The following is a 22966-nucleotide window of genomic DNA, read 5'->3' as shown; positions in this document are numbered from 1 at the left end:
CTGCCTGCCAGTGCAGGGGACACAGGTTCGAGCCCTGGTCCGGGAAGGTCCCACATGCCGCGGAGCAACTAAGCCCGTGCGCCACAACTACTGAGCCTGCGCTCCAGAGCCCGTGCTCCGCAACAAGAGAAGCCACAGCAATGAAGAGTAGCCCCCGCTCTCTGCAACTAGAGAAAGCCCGCCTGCAGCAATAAAGACCCAACGCAGCCAAAAATTTAAAAAAAAAAAAAAAAAAAACTTACTATGGAAAGGAAAGGGGCAAAACAGAATTACAAACAACTGGAATAGGAGCATGTAATGTTACCCACCCCTAGTCCTTAGTATTGTTTGCTATGAAACTTTGTCAAATAGTATCATGAAGTCATTAAAATTTACCTGTTTTTTCCAACAGATATGCAGTGACACTTCTGCCAGGGGAGTTTTGCCTGAATAGAGAAAAAAAATAAGCCATTCAAACATAAAAGTGGCAATATTTTTCCTTAAGGGACCAAAACTACAGAGGAAGAACTCTGAGTTGCACCCCTCAATGTGAAATCAGGTTCAAGTCATGTAATATGCAAAAGGCTTGTAAAACCAACCTCAAAGTGTGTAACAGATATTTGTCAGCGTATGGGATTTTCTCCTACTTACAAGCTCACAAGTTAGCCTGTTACTATGTCCTGGACGCCAGCAGCACAGTAAGCAGTGCGAGCACCATCGGCATATTTCTGTGGCTTCCCCACACCCCCAGGTCCAACAGGGGGCCGTGCAGAGGGGCCAGGTGTACACAATGCACGTCTGCATCGCAGCCGAAGGATATTGGCCTTGGGAAATTCACATCTTTTACAGCAAGCCTGCTCTTTATCCCAGAAGGAAATATCACCTCATCCCTCAAGACAGCTCCCTGCAAACACAGCCCTGAGAAATGAGCCAGGTAAAGTGGTCAGGGCCTTGCATTCTTGGCATATAAAACAAGAACAAGCAGGGACACTCTGGGCTGTGTCAGATTGTATCTCCCAATAATATTATACCCAGAGAGAAAAGAGGCCATCTCTCCTTCCACATGAAGTGAACAATAAGATGTACTGCCCAAAGTTTTGTCCCTAGAATATTTTCTTTTACCACTATTTTTCAGTGGTAAAATAGAGGCTAGAATGCAGCTACCTCCTGCCTTTAGCTGGTTCCAGCAAACTGTGCAAAATCCAGGCCTGTGCTTTTTCTCTGTTAACCAGTCATAGAGAACTCTCTGGGAAGCCATAAATGTGGATTAAGTGAGAAGTAAATCGGTAGGAGCAAGTACCGTAGGAGTTGAAAACACCTCTTCAGGCAGTTTACTTGTGCCTTCTGACTAGCTTGGACTCAATCGTATATATAACGTTATCATTTTCAAACAGAATACCGCTGTCACATCCAACTTTATGTTTCCATGGATCAGATAACACCTAGTTCCTGACGGTCATTTCAAGTAGCATACCTCGCTCTCCTTTTACCTTCCAGATCTCCTGCTCATGCTTTCCAATGAGTGAACCCACCCAGAAGCTAGAGGGCTAGGAAACCTGTTGATACAATCCCTTCCCAGGGCCAGGGGAGGTAGAGAGGGCGGAGTGAATCTCGAAGGGCAAATGGAAGATATCCAGCACAGCCCATAAATGGCATTGATGTCATTGGTGTGATTTTCTAAAACATTAAACCATTCTTGGTAACATTCCAAACAAAACAACACACACTCCTTTCAATTTACACAGTAGTTCCGTTCCTGGAAAATTCCAGGATATTAAAACTGTTCAGAAAATACTTTGAGTTATGCTCGCTTCAGCAGCAATATACTAAAATTGGAATTATACAGAGAAGATTAGCATGGCCCCTGAACCAGAATGACATGCACATTTGTGGAAGCATCTCATATTTTTAAAAGTAAATTTTAGAAAAAGAAAAAAGTACTTTGACTTTACATGTAAAATGAGGTTAGGCTTCGGCTGAGACAATCACAGATAGGTTTCTGATATACACGACTGGCTAGAGCGACATTTGAAAATTATGTAAGGTGTAGAAAAGTTCATCCCTGTGAATGTCACATGCATTGAAGAACATATGACATTCTTGGCCCCTGCCCTCTAACTGCCAGGAGATTCCTGCCAGGAGATTCCTGCCAGGGGATTCCTGTCAATCACTGTAACAACAAAAATAGCCCCACGTGTTTTCAAAGCATACCCTTGGTGGTACTGCCCCCAGTGAGACCCACTCTCCTAAGGTGAAACATTCATCCTTACAGAATTTGAGTCTGATACTTCATCCCCTTAGCGGCTGGGGGAGACAATAAATGGAAGAAATGACTTTTCAATTCATGGGTCCTTGTTCAATCCAATATACAAAAGTCTCTGACCCAGCTACCAAACACTTGCTGCCATTTCTAGCAACATACTGTGAATTTGAATTTTATGATTTAATATAAATAAAAAGTAAGAAAATAACTGGATGCGAAGCTCAAGCTTCACATGGAGCCAGGTAAAGTTTATAAATAACCACATTTCATGTCACTTGAAATTAAACTATAACATTTTTCTAGTTTTAACTTACACATTTTAGGTAACACATACACATTATATAAAATTATAAAATAGACACAAAAATAAAAAGTAAAAACATAATATTCTGTGGTAGACAGAATAATGGCCCCCCTCAAAGATGTCCACGACCTAATCCCTGGAACCATTTACATGGCAAAAGGGATTCTAAAGATGTGACTAGGGACTCCCACGGTGGTCCAGTGGTAAAGAATCCACCTTCCAACGCAGGGGATGTGTGTTCTATCCCTGGTGAGGAAACTAAGTTCCCACATGCCGCAGGGCAACTAAGCCCACACGCCACAACTACTGAGCTCTTGTGCCTCATCTAGAGCACGCGTGCCGCAAACTACAGAGCCCATGCGCTCTGGAAGCCATGCACCACAACTAGAGAGCCCACACACCACAACTAGAGAGAATTCCACATGCCACAACTAGAGAGAAGCCCGCACACCACAACGAAGAGCCCACGTGCCACAATGAAAGATCCCACGTGCCTCAACGAAGATCTCGGGCGCCACAACAAAGACCCAACGCAGCCAAAAAGAAATAAAATAATTAATTAATTAATTAATTAATCTTTTTTTTAATTTTATTTATTTTTTTATACAGCAGGTTCTTATTAGTCTCAATTTTATACACATCAGTGTATACATCTCAATCCAAATCGCCCAATTCATCACACCACCAACCCCAACCCACCGCGGCTTTCCCCCCTTGATGTCCATACGTTTGTTCTCTACATCTGTGTCTCAAATTCTGCCCTGCAAACCGGTTCACCTGTACCGTTTTTCTAGGTGCCACATACATGCGTTAATATACGATATTTGTTTTTCTCTTTCTGACTTACTTCACTCTGTATGACAGTCTCTAGATCCATCCACGTCTCAACAAATGACCCAATTTCGTTCCTTTTTATGGCTGAGTAATATTCCATTGTATATATGTACCACAACTTCCTTATCCATTCGTCTGTCAATGGGCATTTAGGTTGCTTCCATGACCTGGCTACTGTAAATAGTGCTGCAATGAACATTGGGGTGCATGTGTCTTTTTGAATGATGGTTTTCTCTGGGCATATGCCCAGTAGTGGGATTGCTGGATCATATGGTAGTTCTATTTTTAGTTTTTTAAGGAACCTCCATACTGGTCTCCATAGTGGCTGTATCAATTTACATTCCCACCAACAGTGCAAGAGGGTTCCCTTTTCTCCACACCCTCTCCAGCATTTGTTGTTTGTAGATTTTCTGATGCTGCCCATTCTAACTGGTGTGAGGTGATACCTCATTGTAGTTTTGATTTGCATTTCTCTAATAATTAGTGATATTGAGCAGCTTTTCATGTGTTTCTTGGCCATCTGTATGTCTTCTTTGGAGACATGTCTACTTAGGTCTTCTGCCCATTTTTGGATTGGGTTGTTTGTTTCTTTAATATTGAGCTGCATGAGCTGTTTATATATTTTGGAGATTAATCCTTTGTCTGTTGATTCGTTTGCAAATATTTTCTCCCATTCTGAGGGTTGTCTTTTCGTCTTGTTTATGGTTTCCTTTGCTGTGCAAAAGCTTTGAAGTTTCATTAGGCCCCATTTGTTTATTTTTGTTTTTATTTCCATTACTCTAGGAGGTGGATCAAAAAAGACCTTGCTGTGATTTATGTCATAGAGTGTTCTTCCTATGTTTTCCTCTAAGAGTTTGATAGTGTCCAGTCTTACATTTAGGTCTCGAATCCATTTTGAGCTTTTTTTTTTTTTTTTTTTTAAATTTTTATTTTTGGCTGTGTTGGGTCTTCATTTCTGTGCGAGGGCTTTCTCCAGTTGCGGCAAGCAGGGGCCACTCATCATCGCGGTTGAGCTTATTTTTGTGTATGGTGTTAGGAAATGTTCTAATTTCATTCTTTTACATATAGCTGTCCAGTTTTCCCAGCACCACTTATTGAAGAGACTGTCTTTTCTCCATTGTATATCCTTGCCTCCTTTGTCATAGATTAGTTGACCATAGGTGCATGGGTTTATCTCTGGGCTTTCTATCCTGTTCCATTGATCTATATTTCTGTTTTTGTGCCAGTACAATATTGCCTTGACTACTGTAGCTTTGTAGTATACTCTGAAGTCAGGGAGTCTGATTCCTCCAGCTCCGTTTTTTTCCTTCAAGACTGCTTTGGCTATTCGGGGTCTTTTGTGTCTCCATAAAAATTTTAAGATTCTTCGTTCTAGTTCCGTAAAAAGTGCCATTGGTAATTTGATAGGGATTGCATTGAATCTGTAGGTTGCTTTGGGTAGTATAGTCATTTTCACAGAATTGATTCTTCCAATCCAAGAATATGGTATATCTCTCCATCTGTGTCATCTTTAATTTCTTTCATCAGTGTCTTATAGTTTTCTGCATACAGGTCTTTTGTCTCCCTAGGTAGGTTTATTCCTAGGTATTTTATTCTTTTTGTTGCAATGGTATATGGGAGTGTTTCCTTAATTTCCCTTTCAGATTTTTCATCATTAGTGTATAGGAATGCAAGAGATTTCTGTGCATTAATTTTGTATCCTGCAACTTTACCAAATTCATTGATTAGCTCTAGTAGTTTTCTGGTGGCATCTTTAGGATTCTCTATGTATAGTACCATGTCATCTGCAAAAAGTGACAGTTTTACTTCTTCTTTTCCAACTTGTATTCCTTTTATTTCTTTTTCTTCTCTGATTGCCGTGGCTAGGACTTCCAAAACTGTGTTGAATAATAGGGGCGAGAGTGGACATCCTTGTCTTGTTCCTGATCTTAGAGGAAATGCTTTCAGTTTTTCACCATTGAGAATGATGTTTGCTGTGGGTTTGTCGTATATGGCCTTTATTATGTTGAGGTAGGTTCCCTGTATGCCCACTTTCTGGAGAGTTTTTGTCATAAATGGGTGTTGAATTTTGTCAAAAGCTTTTTCTGCATCTATTGAGATGATCATATGGTTTTTCCTTTTCAATTTGTTAATATGGTGTATCACATTGACTGATTTGCATATATTGAAGAATGCTTGCATCCCTGGGATAAATCCCACTTGATCATGGTGTATGATCCTCCTAATGTGTTTTTGGATTCTGTTTGCTAGTATTTTGTTGAGGATTTTTGCATCTATATTCATCAGTGATATTGGTCTGTAATTTTCTTTTTATGTAGTATCTTTGTCTGGTTTTGGTATCAGGGTGATGGTGGCCTCATAGAATGAGTTTGGGAGTGTTCCTTCCTCTACAATTTTTTGGTAGAGTTTGAGAAGGATGGATGTTAGCTCTTCTCTAAATGTTTGATAGAATTCACCTGTGAAGCCATCTGGTCCTGGACTTTTGTTTGTTGGAAGATTTTTAATCACAGTTTCAATTTCATTATTTGTGATTGGTCTGTTCATATTTTCTATTTCTTCCTGGTTTAGTCTTGGAAGGTTATACCTTTCTAAGAATTTGTCCATTTCTTCCAGGTTGTCCATTTTATTGGCATAGAGTTGCTTGTAGTAGTCTCTTAGGATGCTTTGTATTTCTGCAGTGTCTCTTGTAACTTCTCCTTTTTCTTTTCTAATTTTATTGATTTGAGTCCTCTCCCTCTTTTTCTTGACAAGTCTAGCTAATGGTTTATCAATTTTGTTTATCTTCTCAAAGAACCAGCTTTTAGTTTTATTGATCTTTGCTATTGTTTTCTTTGTTTCTATTTCATTTATTTCTGCTCTGATCGTTATGATTTCTTTCCTTCTGCTAACTTTGGGTTTTGTTTGTTCTTCTTTCTCTAGTTCCTTTAGGTGTAAGGTTAGATTGTTTGAGATTTTTCTAGTTTCTTGAGGTAGGCTTGTAAAGCTATAAACTTCCCTCTTAGAACTGCTTTTGCTGCATCCCATAGGTTTTGGATCATCGTGTTTTCATTGTCATTTGTCTCTAGGTATTTTTTGATTTCCTCTTTGATTTCTTCAGTGATCTCTTGGTGATTTAGTAACGTATTGTTTAGCCTCCATGTGTTTGTGTTTTTTAAGTTTTTTTCCCTGTAATTCATTTCTAATCTCATAGCGTTGTGGTCAGAAAAGATGCTTGATATGATTTCAATTTTCTTAAATTTACTGAGGCTTGATTTGTGACCCAAGATGTGATCTATCCTGGAGAATGTTCTGTGTGCACTTGAGAAGAAAGTGTAATCTGCTGTTTTTGGATGGATTGTCCTATAAATATCAATTAAATCTATCTGGTCTATTGTGTCATTTAAAGCTTCTGTTTCCTTATTAATTTTCTGTTTGGATGATCTGTCCATTGGTGTAAGTGAGGTGTTAAAGTCCCCCACTATTATTGTGATACTGTCGATTTCCTCTTTTATAGCTGTTAGCAGTTGCCTTATGTATTGAGGTGCTCCTGTTGGGTGCATATATAATTGTTATACCTTCTTCTTGGATTGATCCCTCGATCATTATGTAGTGTCCTTCCTTGTCCTTGTAACATTCTTTATTTTAAGGTTTATTTTATCTGATATGAGTATTGCTACTCCAGCTTTCTTTTGATTTCCATTTGCATGGAATATCTTTTTCCATCCCCTCACTTTCAGTCTGTATGTGTCCCTAGGTCTGAAGTGGGTCTCCTGTAGACAGCATATGTATGGGTCTTGTTTTTGTATCCATTCAGCAAGCCTGTATCTTTTGGTTGGAGCATTTAATCCATTCACGTTTAAGGTAATTATTGATATGTATGTTCCTATGACCATTTTCTTAATTGTATTTGTTTTGGTTTTTTTGGGGTTTTTTTTTTCTTTTTCTTTTTTTGGGGGTTTGTTTTTGTAGGTTCTTTTCTTCTCTTGTGTTTCCCACTTAGAGAAGTTCCTTTAGCATTTGTTGTAGAGCTGGTTTGGTGGTGCTGAATTCTCTTAGCTTTTGCTTGTCTGTAAAGCTTTTGATTTCTCCATCGAATCTGAATGAGATCCTTGCCGGGTAGAGTAATCTTGGTTGTAGGTTCTTCCCTTTCATCACTTTAAGTATATCATGACACTCCCTCTGGCTTGTAGAGTTTCTGCTGAGAAATCAGCTGTTAACCTCATGGGAGTTTCCTTGTATGTTATTTGTTGTTTTTCCCTTGCTGCTTTCAATAAATTTTCTTTGTCTTTAATTTTTGCCAATTTGATTATTATGTGTCTCGGCATGTTTCTCCTTGTGTTTATCCTGTATGGGACTCGCTGTGCTTCCTGGACTTGGGTGGCTATTTCCTTTCCCGTGTTAGGGAAGTTTTTGACTATAATCTCTTCAAATATTTTCTCTGGTCCTCTCTCTCTCTTCTCCTTCTGGGACCCCTATAATGCGAATGTTGTTGCGTTTCATGTTGTCCCAGAGGTCTCTTAGGCTGTCTTCATTTCTTTTCATTCTTTTTTCTTTATTCTGTTCCACAGCAGTGAATTCCACCATTCTGTCTTCCAGGTCACTTATCCGTTCTTCTGCCTCAGTTATTCTGCTATTGATTCCTTCTAGTGTAGTTTTCATTTCAGTTATTGTATTTTTTATCTCTGTTTGTTCTTTAATTCTTCTAGGTCTTTGTTAAATATTTCTTGCATCTTCTCGATCTTTGCCTCCATTCTTTTTCCGAGGTCCTGGATCATCTTCACTATCATTATTCTGAATTCTTTTTCTGGAAGATCGCCTATCTCCACCTCATTTAGTTTTTCTGGGGTTTTATCTTGTTCCTTCATCTGGTACATAGCCCTCTGCCTTTTCATCTTGTCTATCTTTCTGTGAATGTGGTTTTTGTTCCACAGGCTGCAAGATTGTAGTTCTTCTTGCTTCTGCTGTCTGCCCTCTGGTGGATGAGGCTATTTAAGAGGCTTGTGTAAGTTTCCTGATGGGAGGGACTGGTGGTGGGTAGAGCTGGGTGTTGCTCTGGTGTGCAGAGCTCAGTAAAACTTTAATCCGCTTGTCTGCTGATGGGTGGGGCTGGGTTCCCTCCCTGTTGGTTTTGTGCCCTGAGGCGACCCAACACTGGAGCCTTCCCCGGGCTCTTTGGTGAGGCTGATGGCAGACTCTGGGAGGGCTCACGCCCCGGAGTACTTCCCAGAACTTCTGCTGCCAGTGTCCTTGTCCCCATGGTGAAACAGAGCCACCCCCCACCTCTGCAGGAGACCCTCCAACACTAGCAGGTAGGTCTAGTTCAGTCTCCCCTGGGGTCACCGCTCCTTCCCCTGGGTCCCAATGCACACACTACTTTGTGTGTGCCCTCCAAGAGTGGAGTCTCTGTTTCCCCCAGTCCTGTCCAAGTCCTGCAATCAAATCCCACTAGCCTTCAAAGTCTGATTCTCTAGGAATTCCTCCTCCCATTGCTGGACCCCCAGGTTCGGAAGCCCTATGTGGGGCTCAGAACCTTCACGCCACTGGGTGGACTTCTGTGGTATAAGTGTTCTCCAGTCTGTGAGTCACCCACCCAGCAGTTATGGGATTTGATTTTACTGTGACTGCGCCCCTCCTACCATCTCATTGTGGCTTCTCCTTTGTCTTTGGATGTGGGGTACCTTTTTCGGTGAGTTCCAGTGTCTTCCTGTCGATGATTGTCCAGCAGCTAGTTGTGATTCTGGTGTTCTCACAAGAGGGAGTGAGAGTACGTCCTTCTACTCTGCCATCTTGGTTCCTCCCTCCAATAAATCTTTAAAGATGTGATTAAGTGAAGGATCTTTTTATAAATTTTTTAAAATAAATTTATGTATATTTTATTTCTTTCTTTTTGGCTGTGTTGGGTGCAGCCCGGTGTGTGGGCTTCTCATTGTGGTGGCTTCTCTTGTTGCAGAACACGGGCTCTAGACATGCAGGCTTCAGTAGTTGCAACATGCAGGCTCAGTAGTTGCAGTGCATTGGCTCTAGGGCACACGGGCTTCAGTAGTTGTGGCACGCAGGCTCAGTAGTTGTGGCTTGCATGCTCTAGAGCGCAGGCTCAGTAGTTGTGGCACATGGGCTTAGTTGTTCCGTGGCATGTGGGATCTTCCCGGTCCAGGGATCGAACCTGTGTCCCCTGCATTGGCAGATGGATTCTTAACCACTGCGCCACCAGGGAAGTTCCGATCTTTTTTTATTATTATTATTTATGTATTTATTTATTTATTTATCATTTGGTTGCACCAGATCTTAGTTGCAGCAGATGGGCTCCTTAGTTGTGGCTCGTGGGCTCCTTAGATGTGGCATGCAAACTCTTAGTTGCAGCATGCATGTGGGATCTATTTCCCTGACCAGGGATCAAACCCGGGCCCCCTGCACTGAGTGCCACCAGGGAAGTCCCTAAGTGAAGGATCTTGATGGAGAGATGATCCTGGATGATCCATGTGGGCCCAATGTAATCACAAGGGTTCTTATAAAAGGGAAGCAGGAGGATCAGAAGGCAGAGAAGGTGATGTGATGATAGAAACAGATACTGAGTGATGTTTAGTCAGAGCCACGGAATTCTAGGAGCCTCTAGAAGCTGGAAGAGGCAAGGAATGGATTCTCCCCTTGAGACTCCAAAAGGAACCAGCCTCGCAGACACTTTGATTTTAGTCCCATAAGACTCATTTTATACTTCTGGCCTCCAAACCTGTGAGAGAATAAATTTGTATTGTTTTAAGTTACTCATCTGTGGTAATTTGTTTCAGCAACAATAGGAAATTCATAAACAACCCCTCCCCCGCCAACCAAAACAGAGATCCACCATTGTTAACACCTTAGTACCTGTACTTCGAGATCTTTTCCTATACTATTATATGTGTGTATGTATTTTTTACAAGAATGGATCACAGTGTACATGCTATTTTATAACCTGCTTTTTTTAAGTCAACAAACTCTGTCTTTCCATTTCATCAAATACCTAGACTATATTAAAAATTTCCCAAATAACACAAAAATGTCCTTATCAGTTGTTTGGTCCAATCATGATCTGTTCAAGGACCACCCATAGCATATAATTATTAGGTACCTTTCGTTATAGTGTTGACTATTGGAGAGATGGTCCTACAGTTGTTCTGAGGATATACCACCTTCTGGGTTTGTTTAGTTGCTACCTCTTGGTGCTATTTAGTTTGTTCTTCTATTTGTTATTTTCTGTAACAGTCTTATTAAACATTTTTGGCTAGAATATTTTATAGGCGATGGGTATTCATATTGAATTGCATCAGAGGAAACACATAATATATGGTTAATCCATTAATAATCTTAAGATTGATTACTCGATTAAAGTGATGACTGCGTAATCCCTCCATTTTACAATTATATTTTTGCCCTGAAACTAGGAAGTGACCATTTCACTTTTGCATTTTAAAAACATCCAATGCCATCCATTCATTTTAACACCAGTTGATAACCATTATGATGATGATAGTGATCCTGATAATTTCATTAAAGTTTGTGATGTTTTTCAAAATCTATCATCTCGTCTACATTTACTAATTGGCATTCATCTGTGAAGTAGAGCTTCCCTCATCAACTGGAGATATATGGTTACCTGAAACACAGATTCTACTGAAAAGGCAGGATAAGATGCTTACTTCTTTACTATTAACTACCAATTTTCATAGTAAACAGTTGATTTAATAGCTGCCTCAAATGGTGACAAATAAAATTTTTCAGACTTTCTCTATTTTGAACATCATTATCAAATCACGGGTTTTCATAGAATCCGTTTGTTTCAATTAATTGCCACCATTAGTCTTTACAATGTTCTAAATGTCATGGCTGTGGTCAGTGGAACATAACCCCATTGATCTTCAAGAACTTTATGGATTTCTAGCACAAGAAAATGTCCCTAGCTCTCCTTGTACTTTCCGTGTCCCAGCCCTGGAATAAACTATTTCTCCAAAAGCACCCAGCTTCCCTTTAAGGCAGAATGGCTTTTCAGAAGCCACAACCTGAGCACGAGGGGGTGTTCGTTATTACTGAGGTGACGTTGCTTTTAGGTCATTTCAATGGACAGAGCTAAAAAAAAATACACATATTGTGGCAGACAGACTTTAGGGTGGCCCCCATGAGCCCTGTCTTCTGGTGTTCATACTTTTGTGTGCTCCCCTCCTCCTGAAAGTGGGAAGAACTATGACTTTCTTCTAGTCAGTAGTATATGCCAAAGGTGACAGGATGCACATGATTACACACATACACACACACACACAAATATATATGATTATAGTATGTATGATTAATGCCAGCCTTACAAGGAGACTATCTCCCTTGCTGGCTTTAAAGAAGACAACTGCCATGTTGTAAGCTGCCTATGGAGAAGGCCATTTGGCAAGGAACTAAGAGCAGCCTCTGGCTGACAGCCAGCAAGAAACTGAGGCCTTCAATTCAGCAGCCTGCAAGGAATGAATAAACCTGCCAACAACCATGTGAGCTTGGAAGCAGATGTGACCACAGCCTCGGCTGATACCTCGACTGAAGCTTTGTTAGTCCCTGAAGCAGAGCGTCTAGTTAAGCTATGCCCAGACATCTGACCCACAGAAAGTGTGATATAATAAATGTCTTGTGTTAAGCCTCTAAGTGTGTGGAAATATTGCTATGTAGCAACAGATAACTAGTACACTATTTAATGATGGATTTACATGAATATTTTCAATTCCATTTTAATATTACAATGTTTTCTTCAATTTCTTGGATTTTATCCTAATATTTTTACCAATAATGGAACTACTGGTCCTATCCCCTGGAGGACTGCACACCAAATTGTGAATGAAAAACTGAAAATGAGGGATCTCCTCTCCTTTCTATTTTTCCATTCTTCCTCTCTTTGAATGGGAACATTTATTCATTCATATTTTTTTCTCTTATGGCCTTGCTCATTTAAGTAAACTAAGTCTATGAAATCACTTCATAATACTTTTAGCCCTAGGATTCCTTTAAATTGTTATTACAAACTGTAATATTTCCTGTTAATATAGTACTTCATGGTTTAAAACAAATTTGTTCATGTATAAGTTTCTCTAATAAATTTTTGGAATAGCATTCAATTAACAGAAATTTGATTTAGGCAAAATTATCATACAAATTATTTGCTTCTCACTAACAATAGCTATTTCCCCAAACAAGGCACATCTATGCTTCAAAAATTTTTTTAACAGTTAAATACACTTTGATTCTTCATATTTTTAATTAGCATATTAAACAGAAATTCAAAGTCCAAGCTCTGAACAACCACATATGATGAATAAAGATGTCCCTAACCTAAACCATCAACTTCTTTGGTTTGGTTTTGTTTTGTTTTGTTTTTTATCTTTTTTTTTTTTAATTTTTTTTTATTTATTTATTTTTGGCTGTGTTGGGTCTTCGTTTCTGTGTGAGGGCTTTCTGTAGTTGTGGCGAGCAGGGGCCACTCTTCATCGCAGTGCGCAGGCCTCTCACTGTCACGGCCTCTCTTGTTGCGGAGCACAGGCTCCAGACGCGCAGGCTCAGTAGTTGTGGCTCACGGTCCTAGTTGCTCCGCGGCATGTGGGATCTTCCCGGACCAGGGCTCGAACCCGTGTCCCCTGCATTGGCAGGCAGATTCTCAACCACTGCGCCACCAGGGAAGCCCTTGTTTTGTTTTTTGATTTTTTTTTTTTTTGGCTGCACCACGTGGCATGCAGGGATCTTAGTTCCCCAACCAGGGATTGAACCCATGTCCCCTGCAGTGAAAGCACGGAGTCTTAACCACTGCACGGCCAGAGAAGTCCTCACAACCTTTTTTTTGAATATTTGGTAACAAATATTTAATTTTCAAAATTATACAAGTACATTTATATTTCTATTATTTCTGCTCAAAAATTAAATGTTGTCAAACGTCCACTTGAAATGGTATTATTAATATTGATGAAAGAAGAAACTCAGATTCATTTTGAATACTTGTCTATTAATACTTTCAGGTTCAACACAAGATGTTATAGAACAAATAATTCAGCCTGACAAAACATTTCCCAAAAGTACTATTTCCAGTAACAATTTCTCTGCTGAATGAGACTTGACAGGAAATATTGTAAAATATCTCACAACCACCCTGCACATGGATCAATAAATATTACTGTAATGTATTTTTATTTATTTATTTATTTATTTATTTTTGGCTGTGTTGGGTCTTCGTTTCTGTGCGAGGGCTTTCTCCAGTTGCGGCAAGTGGGGGCCACTCTTCATCGCGGTGCGCAGGCCTCTCTTGTTGTGGAGCACAAGCTCCAGACGCGCAGGCTCAGTAGTTGTGGCTCACGGGCCTAGTTGCTCCATGGCATGTGGGATCTTCCCAGACCAGGGCTCGAACCCGTGTCCCCTTTATTGGCAGGCAGATTCTCAACCACTGTGCCACCAGGGAAGTCCTACTGTAATGTATTTTATAGAAAGTAGCAGGACTGGCTTTATAGAAGCTTGAGGAACAAGTTTCTCCTGACAAAAATTATCACACCCACTAAGAAACAGATTAAGTTATTTAATACACGTTTTTTAAAAATTAATTAATTAATTTATTTACGGTTGTGTTGGGTCTTCGTTGCTGCACGCGGGCTTTCTCTAGTTGTGGCGAGCAGTGGCTATTCTTCGTTGCAGTGCACAGGCTTCTCACTGCAGTGGCTTCTCTTGTTGGGGAGCACGGGCTCTAGGCACGTGGGCTTAAGCAACTGTGGCATGTGGGCTCAGCAGTTGTGGCTCACGAGCTCTAGAGTGCCAGCTCAGTAGTTGTGGTGCACGGGCTCAGTTGCTCCGCGGCATGTGGGATCTTCCCGGACCAGGGCTTGAACCCATGTCCCCTGCATTGTCAGGAGGATTCTTAACCACGGCACCACCAGGGAAGTCCCTAAGTTATTTAAATCAAAGACTTTTCTGGCACAGCTTCACATGTTCCTTAAAACACTGTTCTACGTCATGAAATTTCTCTCTGGATTAATAATGCATTGAAGAGGCTGAGGGAACACTGAGAAAAGGGTCTGGGTTTTATTTAGCTCTGTCCCCTGGTCTACTATAGAAACTGGCATATTAACTCAATTAATGTTAAATAAATGAATGGATAATTGGGGGAAGGGAGGCAAATGATCCAATGAGATGGCCTTAAGTGGCTTTAAGTTAGTCTGAAATATATTTAAATACCTTAAATGGAATAAAGAAATACAAAGCAATTAAGGACTGAAGGAAGCTAGCCAAAACCTTAAGTGAAAGCTGCAGATTTCCATGAATCAGTGAAAGAAATAGGGATTAATAGGCTATAAACCCAGAAATGAGGATTATGTGGTCTGCAGATACAACCCCTACTTTGAAATTTTGGAATCCATGTTATTTTGTCTATAAAAAGGGAATTAGTCTAGCCTTTGAGACCATGAGAAACTGGATATCTACAGCCCAGATCTTACAACCCAGCCAGTTTATGGTCAAACAACCTCAGTCAAGAGACAGTTTTCTCAAAAGTGCTATGGGCTCAACAGGGACAATACTGCCCTCTAGGGAGAATTTTAGAAGTTTGTGGGTACTTTTTCTTTGATAAAGGGAATCTTGAAAGCCACAAGAGAAAAAAGGCATTACCACTAAGAAATGAAAATCAGAATATCAGCAGACTTTGCATCAACCATCAACTGATACCAGAAGACAGTGGAATGATATTTTCAAAGTGAAAAGGGAAATTATTAGCGACATAGGATTTTATACCTAGGTAAATTACCATTGTAAAGGCAAAATAGAGATATTTACAGACATACGAAGAAGTAATTTACCACTCACAGACTCTCACTAAAAGAAATATTGTGGATGTACCGATTTCTGGTGCCAGTCAAGATAGAGTTAAGCCCACTACAGTCTATCTCTCCCACTTCAAACAACTAAAATCTCTGGGGAAAAAACAGAACACAAAAAGTAACTACTTGAGAATCCTGAAAAGTAAGCAAAGGAGGTGAATTGAGAAGGGAAGTCAAAACCTGAAGTGACTCATACAGGGGTGATTTACCGAATTTTTATCTACATTCTATCCCAGCACTGGTCAGAGGAGAAGTCTCTAGCAGAGCTGCTGTAGGCAGTACAAGGAGAAAAACTCCAAGGAACCCCATACTTCTGGCCAGAGGTCTGAGAAAACGTGCCCCCGAAAGCTGGAAAGTGTAGAAAGAATCACAAAGAGTGAGCTGGAGAAGGGGATCCATTAATTCTGTGTATGAACCAGCATAAATTCCAGGCTCACCTCTGAGCTGAGCATGCATGGGGCAGACCCAAAGCAACATAGCAAAGACTTTGAGAACTGAACTACTATATGAAACACCACTCAAACTAACCTTTGAGGAGCCCATATGTAGGATAAGCCCAAAGTATCAGCGCAATGGCTTTGAAAACTGAACTGACGCTGGGACTACTACGCACAGAAGGTGAGCAAGAACTTGTAGACTGAAGCTAACTAGGTTGATTGCCTGCTTTAAAAAAAAATCTCATCCATCAGAGGACTTTAACAGGACCCAGATTCTTATTTTAGGTTCAAAATATCCAGTATACAATCCAAAATTACTTGACATACAAAGAATTAAGAAAAATGTGACTAATTCCCAAAGGAAAACACGTTCAACAGATGCCAAATCCAAAATGATGCAGATGTTGAAATTAACAAAGATTTTAAAGCTGTTATAATTATGCTCTGTGAGGTAAACACACCGTTCAAATAAATGAAAAGATAGTTCTCAGCAGAGTAAAAAGAAACTATAAAAACTAACCAAATGGAAGTTTTAGATGATAAAAATACAATATACAAAATTAAAAATTCACTGGATGAGCTCAATAGAAGTAAATGTGTAATACATATATATAAAATATATATGTATAAAATCCTCATTATATATATGTGTATATATATATATATCACATACCTACTTCTACTGAGCTCATCTAGTGAATTATGTTTATATAAAATGAGGATTATGTGGACTGCAGGTACATCCCCTACTTTAAAATTTTGGAATCCATGTCATTTTGTCTATAGAAAGGGGATTAGTCTAGCCTTTGAGACCATGAGAAACTGGAGATCTACAGCCCAGATCTTACAACCCAGCCAGTCTCTGGTCAAAAAGCAACCTCAGGGCTTCCCTGGTGGCGCAGTGGTTGAGAGTCTGCCTGCCAATGCAGGGGACACGGGTTCGGGCCCTGGTCTGGGAGGATCCCACATGCGGCGGAGCGGCTGGGCCCATGAGCCACAGCTGCTGAGCCTGCGTGTCTGGAGCTTGTGCTCCGCAACAGGAGAGGCCGCGATAGTGAGAGGCCCGCGCACCGCGATGAAGAGTGGCCCCCGCTTGCCGCAACTGGAGAGGGCCCTCGCGCAGAAACGAAGACCCAACATAGCCAAAAATAAATAAATAAATAATTAAAAAAAAAAAAAAAAAAAGCAACCTCAGTCAAAAGAGACAATTGTCTCAAAAGTGCTATGGGCTCAACGGGGACAACACTGCCCTCTAGGGATCATTTTGGAAGCTTGTGGGTACATTTTTTTGATACATTGGAGTCAAACTGCAAAACATCAGTGATAAAGAGAATATATATATGGAGAGTGAGACAGAGACAGAGAGAGGGTTTGATTGACTGATTTTAAGGAATTGGCTTAAGGCAATAGTGGGGGCTGCCAAATCCAAAATCTTCAGGGCAGGAGAGCAGGCTGGAGACCCAGGGAAAAATTGATGTTGCAGTCTTGAGTCCAAAAGCAGTCTGGAAGCAGAATTCTTTCTTCCTCAAGGAAGGTCAGTCTTTTCTCTTGAGGCCTTCAACTGATTAGATAAGACCCACCCACAATTATAGAGATAATCTGCTTTATTCAAGGTCTGCTTATTAAATGTTAATCACATATTTTAAAATATCTTCACAGGAATATTTAAACCAGTTTTTGACCAAACACTGGGTACCATAACCTAGCCAAGTTGACACACAAAATTAACCATTACAGATGACAGAGGAGTTAGTGAGCTTGAAGACAGATCAATAGAAATTATCCAATCCAAAAAAGGGAAAGAAAGAAAATTGAAGAAATTTAGCAGAACTTCAGGTCTGTGAAAAAAATATCAAAAGGTCTACCATTTGTACCACTGGAGTCCCAGGAGAGCAGAAAGAGATTAGCACAGGAAAAATATTTGAAGAAATAATGGCTGAAAATTCCCCAAATTTGAAGACATAAATATATAAAGATCAGCAAACCCACAAGATAAACTCACCAATAAAAAAGTTTTGTTCATTCTTCTCTATTACATATAGAGCATTTATAAAAAATGACCAGATATAAGTGACAACTGAAGTCTCAACAAATTTCAAAGAATCAATATTAAACAGACCTCGGACTTCCCTGGTGGCACAGTGGTTAAGAATCCACCTGCCAATGCAGGGGACATGGGTTCGAGCCCTGGCCTGGGAAGATCCCACATGCTGCAGAGCAACTAAGCCCATGCGCCACAACTACTGAGTCTGTGCTCTAGAGCCCATGAGCCACAACTACTGAGCTCACGTGCCACAACTACTGAAGCCCGTGCGCCTAGAGCCCGTGCTCTGCAACAAGCCGCAACAATGAGAAGTCCGTGCACTGCAACGAAGAGTAGCCCCCACTCACCGCAACTAGAGAAAACCCGCGCACAGCAATGAAGACCCAACACAGTCAAAATTAAAAACAAACAAATAAATAAATTTAAAAAAAAGAGAAATGAAAACATATATCTACACAGACTTGAATGCTAATGTTCATAGCAGGTTTACTCTTAACAGCCAAAAAGTGGAAATAATCCAAATGTACACCAACTGGTGAATGGATAAACAAAACATGGTTTTATCTTTACAGTGTAATACTATCCAGCAATAAAAAGAAACAAACTATTGAATCTGAAAAACATCCTAATTAGAATTCAGATGCCAAAAGACTATGTATTGTAGGAGCATGAGAGAATTTTCTGAGGTGATGGAAATGTTTTATATTTTGTTTGGGCTGATGGATACATGGGTGTATAAAATAATCAAAACTCATCAAACTGAGCACTTGAGATTTGTGCATTTTATTAAATGTAGATTATACCTAAATAAATAATAAGATTTGTTTGATTCTGCTATGAAAGTCCCAAGTGGAAAATGCTTGGCCTTCAGTGTTTATATTAGAAAGAAGAAAAGCTAAAAGAAAATTAAATAGCGCAATAAATCCAAAGAAAGTAGAAGAAAGGAAATAATAAAGGTAAGAAATCAATGAAATGAAAAGCACAATAGAGACTCAACAAAGCCAAAAACTGGTCCTTTGAAAAGGCCAATACAATTTTTGAAAAAATAGTCCATGAGGCATAATAGTAGTTGATGAGAAACTTTTGAGACAAAAGATCGTTGGAATAGTGCTTTCGAGAATAAAACCCACTGGACTAATGGGTTTTGTTGTATTTTTTACAACCCTTCGGAGAAGTCTGAAGATGATTTACAAACCATAAAGTCCCATAAGACTTAAGAGAATTTGAAAGGGAAGAGAATTTGAAAGGGAAAGATTTTCTTTAAGTCTGAGCTATAATCTGCATCTTGCCGTCATTAAATGCATCATTAAATGCATTCCCGGTTAACTGAAGCTCCTACTGCGATATTCTTGACATACATATCATTTATAAAGGGTTGATTTTTAACTCTTGGAGTATACTACTTAAAATTATGATTTCTGCTTAGTTTTTTTATATGTTTGTTGTAGGAAATATATTAGTCACTGTATGCTTGTAACAGGAAATTATATTTTATAGAATGTATTTATTGTAGGAATATAGATTGCAACGGATATACCAGCCTGATGGTGATAAACTTTAATGTATAATTTCACTATTATGTAAGTGGCATGAATTCACTTGCTGGTCTTGGCTTTCCCCCAAAAAACTTGTTTGAGAAAATAAACTTGTCATTCTAACAGATTCAGTGCTAACACCGACAAGGAGCATGTTCCTTTGACACTCCTCTCGATTCTTTTTGCTAAGGTGAGCAACACCCTATACTGTATTACGAATTCTCAAAGCACTTTAAGACAGAGATTATTCCCTCTCGGGATTTTCATAAAACACCTTTGGGACCAATATTTTCACCTTTCATTTTAACCAGGGCTGAATCAAAGGTGGCTTATAGTTTTATTTCATAACAGAATAAATGTACCACAAAAGCTACTTAATGATCCCCTTTTGACTAACATTTCGGTGCCCTACAATCGTTGCCATACTAAACAATGCTGGAATAAACATCCTTCTACATAGGTCTTTGTGAACATGAGCAAATATTTCGTTATGATACATTCCCAGATACAGAATTCTGGGTCGAAGGGTGAGATATTTTAAATCTCGATAGATGTAATCAAACTGTCCTCTTTAGAGAATGTACCAGTTTATACTTCTCACCAACAATATATCCTCACCAACACTGGCTGCTATAAATCCTTTTAATTTTCGTCAATTTTAATGAGTGAAAGTGAATCACATTGTTCACGTTTCTTATTACTAGACAGGCTGAACACTTCACAAATGTGTATTGGGTACTTGCATTTCTTTTATATACAGTCTATACATATTTGCAAGCTGGATTTTCCCTGTTGCCAAAGAGCTGAAGTCAGACATATTGTTCAATAATGGTGCTTTATCCTCCAGAATAGTGTGATTACCCTGCTGCCCAATGTTTGTAAACACTCCCTTAAATGCAAGCATTAAGAGGAGTATTTGTCTAAGCTCTTCCTGAACAGTGATATAATCCCTGAGTATGAAAGTCAATGGCTCAGCACAGAACTACTTTTCTCTGCTCTGGCAAGACCCTACCGTATAAGAGTCACTGGCAGCAGCACAGCCCTTCCCTGTTGTGGAGCCTGAGGCACAAAGAAAACTCTATGGAGATGAGATGCCGTGTCTGCTCCTGCCTGTGGGACTTCACTGCCACTAACTTCCATCTTTGCCCAAATCAAATCAGCAGCACTCAGTGTGCTCATGAGTCTACATGAGCCCTCTTCCTGCTAGTCTTTAGCCCATCTAAAGTGATGCAATATGTATTTTGTCCCATTTCTATTCTATCTTACTGATTTGTACTAGGAATATTAATCTTTCACATTTCATGTAAGTTTTAATTATTTTCTCTCAACCTATCATCTTTTAAATCTGTAATCTCCTTGGCTGTAAGTTTTGAACTTTTTATGTATCAGATCTACCAACTTTTCCTTTAGGCTTTTGGGTTTGTTTTGCCTTCCTCATCCAAACTATTAAAATAATCTCCTAAGATTTCTTTGTTCATAATTTTGTCTCAATAAAATATCTTAGGGCTTCCCTAGTGGCACGGTGGTTAAGAATCCGCCTGCCAATGCAGGGGACACGGGTTCAAGCCCTGGTCTGGGAAGATCCCACATGCCGCGGAGCAACTAAGCCCGTGAGCCACAACTACTGAGCCTGCGCTCTAAAGCCCGCTTGCCACAACTACTGAAGCCCACGTGCCACAACTACTGAAGCCCGCACACCTAGAGCCCGTGCTCCACAGCAAGAGAAGCCACCGCAATGAGAAGCCCGCGCACCACAATGAAGAGTAGCCCCCGCTCGCAGCAACTAGAGAAAGCCCGCGCGCAGCAACAGAGACCCAACCCAACCAATAAATAAATAATAAAAATTAAAAAAAAAAAAATCTTAAATAAGGTTTTAAATAAAAGATCTTTTATCCCCAAATGGCTCATGATTTTGACTAAAAAAGTCTATTTTCTCAGACATAAAATGCTGCCTATAGCATGTGTTATTAAAATTTTGTATCTGGTTGTAAAGTTTGTTCCAATGATTGATCTACTTCTGCATCAATACCACACTTCTTATATTGTGGCTTTATCATATGTTCTAAAACATGTCAACTCTCCCATCATAATTCTTTTAAACAAGTTTATTTACTATTCCCCCCAACCCCATCAAGAACACTTACATTTTTATTCATTCACTTATTTATTTATTTAGCTGTGCTGCGTGGCTTGTGGGATCTTAGTTCCTCAACAAGGGATTGAACCTGGGGCCTCGGCAGTGAGAGCGCAGAGTCCTAACTAATGGACCGCCAGGGAATTCTGGTTTATTTACAATTCTTGTGAATCTTACTTTTCCAAATCTTTAATATCAACTGGACAAGTTCTTTAAAAAACCTTATTGAAATTTTTATTCGGAATGCACTGAATTGGGCTTCCCTGGTGATGCAGTGGTTAAGAATCCGTCCGCCACTGCAGGGGACATGGGTTCGAGCCCTGGTCTGGGAAGATCCCACATGCCACACAGCAACTAAGCCCGTGCACCACAACTACTGAGCCTGTGCTCTAGAGCCTGCATGCCACAACTACTGAGCCCGTGAGCCACAACTACTGAAGCCCGCGAGCCTAGAGCCCGTGCTCCACAACAAGAGAAGCTATCACAATTAGAAGCCCGCGCACCACAAGAGTAGCCCCCGCTCGCCACAACTAGAGAAAGCCCGTGCACAGCAACGAAGACCCAACACAGCCAAAAATAAAAAATTAATTAAAAAAATAATAAACTATAAAAAAAATACACTGAATTTATAGGTGGAGAAAAAGGAGTCATCTGTATAATATCGAGTATTCTCATCTAAGAGTACTGCCTATTTTCTCATTACTCATATGCTCCTCTTTTGTCTTTCAACAAATTAGTTTCATTCATATATATCTTGCATAATCTTGTTAAATTTATACCTGGTAAGTTTATACCCATGGCATTTTCTGATTTGTGTGTGTGTCTGTGTGTACATGTGTGTGGTGTAAACTAATTAGTAAATTATTTAGTAAACTAATAATTTTTGCATGTTTATTTTGAACTGTCACCTCACTGGACTCTCGTAGCAGTTCAAGTTTTTCAGTTTCTGGGTTGTATTTTCTAGGCAATCTTATCATACCTTGTAAGTAACATTCTGTCACTTCCATTCTCAATATTTCTGTCTCATTTGCTAAGCCCCAGAGAACAATATTGTAGAATTCAAGTGGTAGCTGATATTCTTGACTTGTTCCAGACCCTAATGAGAATATAGAGAAACCAAACAATAATATGAATTACAGTGCAATGCAACTGATGACTACTTCCCAACCCTCTGAATTTACCCTTGTTATTTCATTAACCTCACAACCCCACATTTTACCCAATTGAAACTTTATCCCACCTACAGCATTATGGAAGGATGTTACTGTGCTCCAATGTTTCATCATTAAAAACAATGATTCTGATAGTTCTCTAAGTACCTTATATCAAGTTAATAGTGTCCTTCTCTACATTACCTACATTTAAAAAATTTTGAATTGTATCAAATACATCTTCAAGGTATGCTTTTTCCTTTCCACCTCTAAAAGCTCCAGGTACATACAAGAATGCATTACTCTTTCAATAGCATGCTGGACTTAATTTACTAATATTTTAGTATGGATTTTATAACTTTGTGAGAATGGTCTCTAGTGGTTTGCTTTTGCTTTGTTTTTGGTAGTGTTCTCTCCACGTTTGGGCAGCAAGGATATAATAATTTTG

General features: G+C 39.7%; 1 long non-coding RNA gene across 1 annotated transcript; it reads left to right on the top strand.

The window, feature by feature from the left end:
* The first annotated feature begins 230 nt into the window (after positions 1 to 230).
* LOC309620031 lies at positions 231 to 21092 on the top strand. The gene is made up of 2 exons (XR_014239389.1): positions 231 to 12723; positions 13045 to 21092. It is a non-coding gene; the product is annotated as an uncharacterized lncRNA (long non-coding RNA).
* Positions 21093 to 22966: the final 1874 nt, after the last annotated feature.

The sequence above is a fragment of the Balaenoptera borealis genome, assembly GCF_965194805.1.
Source record: "Balaenoptera borealis genome assembly, chromosome: X".
Classification (NCBI taxonomy): Eukaryota; Metazoa; Chordata; class Mammalia; order Artiodactyla; family Balaenopteridae; genus Balaenoptera; species Balaenoptera borealis.
This window is presented reverse-complemented; position numbering and strand designations above follow the sequence as displayed.